Source organism: Dasypus novemcinctus, chromosome 26 (assembly GCF_030445035.2).
Source record: "Dasypus novemcinctus isolate mDasNov1 chromosome 26, mDasNov1.1.hap2, whole genome shotgun sequence".
Taxonomy (NCBI): Eukaryota; Metazoa; Chordata; class Mammalia; order Cingulata; family Dasypodidae; genus Dasypus; species Dasypus novemcinctus.
The window spans coordinates 31,206,917-31,215,376 of record NC_080698.1 but is presented as its reverse complement, the minus strand read 5'-3'; the positions used below and the strand labels follow the sequence as shown (position 1 = coordinate 31,215,376).

The 8,460-nt window shown below is 39.0% G+C and overlaps 1 non-coding gene across 1 annotated transcript; it reads right to left on the bottom strand.

Moving 5' to 3' along the window:
• Window positions 1-6,684: 6,684 nt before the first annotated feature.
• LOC111761884 (small nucleolar RNA U3) lies at window positions 6,685-6,902 on the bottom strand. The gene has a single exon (XR_002795123.2). It is a non-coding gene; the product is annotated as a small nucleolar RNA U3 (small nucleolar RNA).
• Window positions 6,903-8,460: the final 1,558 nt, after the last annotated feature.

The window sequence follows — 8,460 nt, the reverse complement described above, 5'->3', positions numbered from 1 at the left end:
AGATGACTTCACTGGTGAATTCCACCAAGCATTCAGGGAAGAATGACTGCCAGTCCTTCTCAAACTTTCCCCAAAAAGAAAAAAAAAAAAAAAAAAACTGGAGGAGGAAATTTTTCTAACTTATTCTGTGAGGCTCACATTACCCTAATACCCAGGCCAGATGAAGACAGCACAAGAAAACTACATACCGATTTTTCTTATGAACATAGATGCAAGAAGTCATCAATAAAATACTACTAATGTTCACACTTAATTATTATTAACGCTCACTTTATTCACAGTTGCCAAAATGTGGAAGAAACCCAAGTGTCCACTGAAAGATGAATAGGTAAACAGTATGTGATATATTATTTGGCCATAAAAAGGTATGAAATTCTGATGCAGGCTACAACATAGTTGATCTGTGAAGATAACATGTTGAGTGAGATAAGCCAGACACAAAAAGACAATATATGATCTCACTTATATGAAATACCTAAGAAGCATCAAATTCCACAGAGACTGAGTAGATTATAAATTACGTAGGGCTGGGCGGTGGGGGTGGTGGGTAGGTACAGAATTTATGTCTAAGGTGATGGAAAAGTTGAAGTAATGGGTATTGGTGATGGTAGCACCATTTTGTGAATGTAATTAATACTACCAAATTGTACTCTGAAAGTGGTTAAAGTGGGAAATTTTAAGTTATATGTATGTTACTACAATAAAAAGTTGTTTTTTTTTTTTAAAAAAAAAAAAACAAGCCTAGCTGTCTTCTAAAACCCATCAAAATGTCAAAAATAAGTGGAGGTGGGAGGATCACTTTTGGTGAAGTGCCCATACCTACACTTCTGCAACTTGGTCTCAGTGTGCCAATCCAATTAAACTTGCAAATAGCAGGCCTTTTAGTTCTTATCATTTCTGGTAAGGATAAACATTTTCAATCTGTTACGTTTGCATCCATTTAGATAATGATGATGATGGCAACAGATCCTTTCTCTTTCATTCTGCCTTTTATTCAAAGAATCAGACTGGGAGGTGCTTTTGGATACTGCTTTTATAGATTGATTCCATTATTACAGAGCTGCAGAAATCCCTAGGGTTGAAAGAGGTACATAATAATATTTGCCAGTGACACTGCACCAACACCAGATTAGGAAAACAAATGGCAAGTTCACCCAGTTGAAAATGGAAGAGAAGTTTATGAAGAAAGCAAGCAAGAAAGAAGCCATAATGAGTGGTGCTGAAATTTAGCTACAGGTTTAAAATAACAAGGAATCCACAAATTAATGTAACTTCCCCTGATACTCGGAACTTCACAAAGAGAGTGTTTGGTGGAATGACTTAACAGGAAGAGAAAAGAATCGGCCCCACTCATCACCACCCACATCTCCTGAAATTTGATAATTCCACAATGGACAAGGGAGCAAATGCATTAAGCTCTTGGTCTTGCACTGCTTGCTACTTGGGTCTAAATCCTTCCTAGCACTGATATTTTCAGTATTCTTCACTCTTAAGACTGAAACAAGATTATTCTTTAGGGACACGTGTAGCCACACTTATTCATCTCAAATCCCACCATTTCCTTTGCTTTATTTTCTTCTTTTGGTCACCAGCAGAGAAAAGATGGACCTGTTTTCTGAGATTTAATTATGTCAGTAATTTGTAACTGTTATTATATCACAGATTCCTTTAGGAATATGATGAACACTGTGGACCAGCTACTCAGATAAACGAATGCATAAATACACATACATACAAGTATACACACTCAATCACGATTTAGCATTTATTTTGGAAAGAATTCATTGAACGATGCAGTTTATCAGTGAACCTCTGGTTAAAAATACCTACACTAATTGGTTTCTAAGATTTCATCTCTCTCTGACATGCATCCATTCATTCAGCATTTACAGAACCACTGTATTCCAAACACTATGCTAGGTACTGGGATTACAAAGATGAGTAAAGCATTGCCTCTGCTTTTGTTGCATTCACAGCCTGTAGAGGAGATGGTTGTTGAAATACATAATGTTATTAATGGTTGATAATTGCTTCAATAGGGATATAAAATATACTGGAGATATGTAAGGGAGAGGCATGACTAAGTCTGGCGCAGGAAGTTAGGGAAAGCACTATAGAGGAAGTGACATTTGAGCTTGGTGTTTAAGAAGTATAAACCCACTAAGGGGGTGGGGGTGATGACAGGCATTTCTGGCAAAGAGTAGCGCGGGGGCAAAGGCTTGGTATGAAAATAGCCTGGCATGACTGAGCCACATTCAGAGTCAGTTGTGACTAAAACATGGAGTATATAAGGCAGAGGAATGTTGGGAGAAGAAGCAGAGAACACATAAATCTTTTAAATCATGCTATGGAGTTTGGATTTTATCCTTTGGGCAATGAAGAGCTACTGGAGGATTTTAAGCATGGAAGATTAATAAAATTAATCTTAGATTAATTAAACATAGATTTATATTTTACAGAGATAATTCATGATTCTGTGTAGGAAAAACAAACCCAAGTCTCTAATGTCAATAAAACTATCATCCCCTATTTTCCGTTGCTACTGACACACAAAAAATAAAAATATGCTGTCCAATTGGTTTTCAGATTACTCAAAAAGCCCAGTGGAAAAGGAAACACATTTTTAGAGTAATGCAGTGTCTGGTACCCAGTGGGGAGGGACATGCAATATTAATAGATGATGACACAAGTGTCACAAATTTGAACCAGGAAGAAACAACTGCTAACTTGAACTATTCATGAATAATGTTTAGAGTTAAATGCTAGCAGACAGTATTTAGTGGAATCTGGGGCCACTGTTGAAAAATATCTAAAGTAATTTGTTATAAACACAGTGGAATTTCAGTTTAAGATGGAGATGATGATGGTGAGAGAGGCAGAGCAGGGGAGGGGAGACCTAAAGCAAAAATTGACTAGAGCCAAAATTACCCTTGGAAATTATTTATATTACCCATAAAGTGCAGTGCACACGTGAAGTATAGATATGCAGTATTATTTTTAAATGCAGTCTGTACACATAAAGTTTCTAAAGTATCATATTAACATTGTAATTTTGCAACACCAGTGCAAAGAGTTTGCATGTTAAATACATGTATGATGTGAATGTCATCATCATAAAAGTTAAGACAATAAAGTTGGCAAAGGAATGTACTTTTAAAAGGTAAAAGGCACTTCAAGGTTGTCCCCACAATAATTTAACTGCCCTGCATCCTCATACATTGTCTTGAGTAAGGAAACAGGTAGCAAAACCAGGATTGTGAAATGCACTGAAAACGTAAATTGCTCATAACCCACAACTTGTCTCATGCCTCAGACTGTACAGAGGAGCAGGTACTAATGTGTGGCTAATTGTTATTATGAGGGATCATAGATTATTGTAGGCCCTTACTTCCCTTCAGAATTTTTTTGGGGCCAGTCAGAATTGGGCTAGATACATTGGAGGGTACCTTGGATTTGAAGAACACTTGTCACATGTCCTGGACACAGCAGCTGAAAAATATTGGTAAGTGGTGCTTGGACTAAAGACTAAAGACTTTCATGGAGGACAAAAAGTCAGGCAGAGTGACTGGACCTTCTGCACACTAGATGCTAAGGTTCCAGATAACACTAGGTCAACAAACATTTCTGTTTAACAGCGCAGAGCCACGCTCTTCCCTTGGCCTTCCAGCTGCTGTGGCTGACAGGTGGTTGAGGTCTGCTGGCTGCCCAGTGGGAGCCGGTCAGGCTCAGGGGAGGACTCAGCTACTGCACAATCCTTGGGAGATGTCACTCTGATTACAGGAAGGAATATCTTTTTCTGAAATTTAGGAAGGTAATTTCAAGGGCTTGCTTTTAGGTAAATTGGGGTTTAGCTCTTACCAGAAGTCGGCTTTGAAAGAGCATAATGAAAAATGTTTAACTTCTTAATATAATTCCTATTCGTGCAAGTTAACAGAGCACATCATGCCACTAGAGATCTGTCATTCCAAGGAAGATCAATACACACTTAAAAATCTCCCCATTTTCCTGTGTTTCCTCCTCTTCCTCTGTCTCCTCCTCCTTCCCTCTCTTCTCTTTCCTCCTTCCTCTGTCTCCTTGAATTAGATCTTTTTATACACACACACACCATAGTGGTTAAAAGCCTGAAATTTGGAGTAAGACACACTTGGATTCTAGTCCCAGCTGGATCCCAAACAAGTTATTTGCCTATCACTTTTCTTGGCTGTAAAATGTTGCTAGTAATGATAGTTCCTACCTCATATGGTTGTTTTGGGGAATGAATAAGAAAATACATGTAGATTATCAGAATAATGCCTGTCTCAGGAAAAATACTCAATAAATACTATTTTATTTATTGTTCCTATTTTTCATTGTATTTTTACACAGCCTTGTAATTTGCCAATTTTTAATCAGTATATTGTGAACATTTTTTCATGTCAATGATATTTTTGTAAAATGTGAGATCGAAAGGTGCACAGAATTCCATTGTATGAATATTGTTGACGGGTTAACAAAATGATTTAATGGCTTCCTTTCTTATTTATTAGAGCAGTTGTGGGTTTACATAAACATCATGCAGAAAGTACCGAGTTCCCAAAAACCCCGCCCATCTAACATACCCCGTTTTCCTTATTATTAACATTTTGCACTAGTGTGGGACTTTTGTTACAATTGATGAAACAATATTATTATAATTATGCTATTAACTTTAGCCCACTCTTTACGATAGGGTTCACTCTTCATGTTGTACAGTTATCTGGGTTTGTGTATCTGTGTGTCATAATATATATACAACCTAAAATTTGCTGTTTTTTTCTCTTTTCAAATACAGGCTTACCTTGGAGATATTGAAGGTTCAGCTCCAAAGCACTGCAATAAAGCGAATATTGCAATAAAGCGATTCACCCGAATTTTTTGGTTTCCCATTGCGTATAGTTATGTTTATACTGTAATCTATTAAGTGGGCAATAGCATTATATCTAAAAAAAAGGTACATACCATAATTAAAATGTGACTGAGATACTAATGAGCAAATCCTATTGGGAAACTGATGCTAACAGACTTGCTTGATTCAGGGTTGTCACAAATCTTAAATTTGTAAAAAATGTAATATCTGAAGCACAATTAAGTGAAGCACAATAAAACAAGGTATGCCTGTTTTATTAATTCAGTGGTGGTAAGTGCATATGAAAAGCTGTGCCTCCAACCTCACTATCCATTGTCAAAATCTTTCTATCATCCTAAACACAAAATCCTCTATACCAATTAAACATTAAGTCCCCATTCCTCCTCCCCACCTGGCTCCTGGTAATCTGTATTCTAGTTTCTGACTTTATGAATGTGCATATTCTGCTTATTTCACATAAGTGATATCATACAGTATTTTGTCCTTTTGTGTCTGCCTTATTTTCCTTAACATATCTTCAAGTTATCCATGTTTTAGCATGCATCAGAACTTCATTCTTTTTTATGGTCAAATAATATTTCATTGTATGTATCTAAGACATTTGTCTATCCATTTATCTGTTGATTATCACTTGGATTGCTTCTACCTTTTGGAAATTATAAGTAACACTATAAACACTGATGTACAAATGTCTGTTCAAGTTCCTGCTTTCAATTCTTTTGGGTATATACCTAGAAGAGGGACTTCCAGGTGATATGGTAATTCTATATTTAACTTTCTGAGGAATTGCCATATCGTTTTCCATAGTGGCTGCACCATTTTTACATTCTTACTAACAATATACAAGTGTTCCTTTTTCTGTACATCCTCTTCAACACCTATTTTCCTTTTTTTAAAAAAATAGTAGCTATTCCTCAGTGTAGTTTTAATATGCATTTCCCTAATGGCTAAGACTTTGAACATTCTTTCACATACCTATTGGCCATTTGTATACTTTTTTTGCAAGTCCTGTTCCCTTTTTTTTTTTTAAGATTTATTTTTATTTCTTTCTTTCTCTTCCCCTTCCAGCCACCCCCCTGCCCCGCCCCCTGTTGTCTGTTCTCTGTGTCTATTTGCTATGTCTTCTTCTTTGTCCGCTTCTGTTGTTGTCAGCGGCACGGGAATCTGTGTTTCTTTTTGTTGCGTCATCTTGTTTTGTCAGCTCTCCGTGTGGGCAGTGCCATTCTTAGGCAGGCTACACTTTCTTTCGCGCTGGGCAGCTCTCCTTACGGGGTGCACTCCTTGCGTGTGGGGCTCCCCTACGAGGGGGACACCCCTGCATGGCACGGCACTCCTTGCACGCATCAGCACTGCACATGGGCCAGCTCCACACGGGTCAAGGAGGCCCTGGGTTTGAACCACGGACCTCCCACGGACGCCCTAACCACAGGGCCAAGTCTGCTTCCCTGTTCCCATTTTTAAATTGATTTGTATGTCTTTTTGTTGTTGAGTTATAGAAATTCTGTATGTATTTTGGATATTAAACCCTTATCAAATATATAGTTTCTGAATATTTCCTCCTAGTTTGTTGTTTGTTCTTTTACTTTCTTGATAAAGTTCTTAGTTCTTGAATATACAAAAGTTTTAATTTTGATGAGGTGCTATTTATCTATTTTTCATTTTTTGCTTGTGTTTTTGGTGTAAAGACTAAGGAGCCACTGTGTAACACAAGGTCCTGAGGATGTTTCCTTATGCTTTCTTCTAAGAGTTTTATAGTTTTAGTTCTTTTTTAAATTTTTATTTATTTTATTTTAGCCGAAACCACTCGGACTGCGTCCTCTCCCTCTCCATCCCCCGAAACGGGGGAGAAGAACAATCATCAATGGCAAAAGGCAGTTGCAAGAAAGCAACACCTACAGCCAGCTTCACACTCAGGAGAGAATGTTGCACCTCCTCCTCGTGGCTTTCGGTGCCCTACACATTCAGAGACCCTTCTCTAGCAACCAACTATAAAAATGATCCCTGAAAGTATAGTCTTAGTTTCAGTTCTTACACTTAGGTCTTTCATCCATTTTGAGTTAATTTCTGCATAGGGTGTGAGGTAGTGGTCCACCTTCATTGTGTCTGATATCCTAGAGTGCACCTCTCCACCTCTCTGGTAGCCACAGGTCACATGTTTGTGCTACATCAGCACTGTGTGCTATTAGCAGGAATAAAACTGATCCTGGGCCACTGGCCCCAGTTAGTAGCAAACCAGTCACTGCTGGTTAGAACAACGGATTTGGAAACATTTTATAGAAGACACGTTGCCCAGATATCTAATATTAATTGGTTCATTGTCTTTCATGTGGTTTCTTTGTTCTCAACACAGAGCAAGGTGTGATAGTATTCCCATGGTAGGAGTTAGCCAAATAAACCCATCCCATGATTGGACATAGGACCCTCACTTGTTGAAAGCTGTATTTTGGGGGGTCTTATGTGCCTTGGTGGTAGTCGCCCCTGCCCCAGGCTTTGCTGGAAAAAGGTTAGGTTTTTCCCTGGGGTGTTTAGCTCTACCCCCATACCCCCACCCGCTGTGAGTTAGTATCACCTGTGATGTCTGTAGGGTTCAAAGTTGACACTTTCCTCTGCTATTCTCAGATGTAGCAGTGGATGGCCACCCAGGTACAACACAGAAGCAGATTGAACTACCAGAGGCAACTCCATAGCTGCTTCAAGACAGGAGGCTGCACACCCAACAGATGGATCATGTTTGGAATGTGGTGGGCTCAGGCTACAAAACGTATTTTCAGTGGTGTTCAAGAGTTAACATAAGCAGTTAGCCATAAAAAACAGCATAAACTAGCAGCAAAAAGACAAGAACTTGTAAGGAACACAGATTGGGCTGTCTCAACTTTCTGTTAACATGGGAGTAGTGTTGGTTCCTCCTTGGGCAATGACCTCTGCCTCAGCAGGGACTTGCCCTGGCTGCCTATACTGTGGGAAGGGTTCATCTCACTGTGGGAAGGGCTGCCACCGATGTGCTAATAGCATTGCCAGTAATGCCACAGTCATGCCCTTTGGGATTCAGTGCTCACCTCTGGTAGGACTATTATCGATTGTTACCACCATGTCTCTCCAGGTCCTTTCTCTTCCAGGAATGTTAGGTGCTTCCTTATTGGCAAGAGGATCTTGACCCATCAGTTGGGCATTTGTCTACACCAGATCCTAAGGTGTTACTCTGGTATCTGGGGTGATAAGTGAGAGGGGATCATAGTTGCATTTAGCTCAGTGTCCCATACCTCTTCTGTTCATTTCCATGGTCACATGGCTTGTACAAGGGCTGGTACTACAAGAATCCCGTGAAATGCTGGCTTAGCTCCCTTGGTGGGTGCTTCATTAAAGTTTCTGAGGTCCTCTGGTAGGACTACTGTCCATCATTTTAGAGATGTTATCCTCTTTTCTGGGGAACTTCCAGATCCTTTCCTTGGCTTTCTGTAAAAAACTTGAGTCTACAAAGATTAGCAAAATATTGCTCACATAACATTGTACAAGTACTTTTAGAAGTGGACCCAAGGTGGTCAAGTCCCTGGCTACTAATCCATGACAGATAGTAA